Here is a 1,000-nt window from a genome sequence, read left to right on the forward strand (position 1 = left end):
ACTAGCAAGCCATGATGATGTCATGTTATGTTGTTGGAGACACTAAGTCAGTGTTTCGGTTATGAGGTCTTGCTTAAGTTATTAGTAGTGTTTTGGATAACCCTGTTTGGATGAAGGGTATTTCTGTCATGTAATGCATGAAACTTTCTTATTAATGCAATGAAATTTCTATATTTAAGTACTTGTCTCGTTGCTTACACGATTTTTGTTTATTTAGAGATGGTGTGGCGTGCATGTTGCGATGACCTCATGGAGACGCTCAACAACCTCACGGAGGTGGTTGGCCGATAGGCGGAAGCGATGAGGAACATGGGCGATCACATTCAGTAGACCGCCCAAGGACAAGGGACACCTGCCCAAGTTCCTGCTACCGTAGTTCCATACAAGCAGTTCATGAATATGAGTCCTCCTTCGTTTGACGGGAAATCGACACAAGCAACAGAAGACTGGGTGCGAGAGATAGAGCAGATTTTTCGTGTCTTGCAAGTGAACGATGATTGAAAGGTTGATTTTGGGACATATCATCTCCGAAAAGATGCTGAGAGGTGGTGGGCTACCACCTGGGAGATCAAGTTTGATAATCAGCCAGTCGCGTGGGAACAATTTGTGGAGATTTTCTTTGCTGCATATTTTCCTGCTCATGAGAGGAGCAGGAAGATACAAAAATTCCTTGACTTGCAACAAGGAAGTTCTATGTTGGCGGAGTACGTCACTCGTTTCCGTAGTCTTGAGAGATACTGCCCTAACCTCTATGCGACCGAGAAGGATCGAGCACTGAAGTTTGCTCGAGGTTTGAAACCAGTTTTGTGTACCATGGTGTATACGCGTGCCCCTATGACTGTTGATGAGGCTCTTGAGATAGCCTCACTTCTAGAACAGGATTGGTCAGAGTCCCAGAGGACACCGGCATTCAAAGGACAGCAACAGCAAGGCCAAAAGAGTTGGCCTAAAAAGCGTCAATTTCAGAAACATCAAGGTGTAAAGAAATTCCATCTACCTT

The sequence above is a fragment of the Nuphar pumila genome, chromosome 16, assembly GCF_984573655.1.
Source record: "Nuphar pumila chromosome 16, dmNupPumi1.hap1.1, whole genome shotgun sequence".
NCBI lineage: Eukaryota > Viridiplantae > Streptophyta > Magnoliopsida > Nymphaeales > Nymphaeaceae > Nuphar > Nuphar pumila.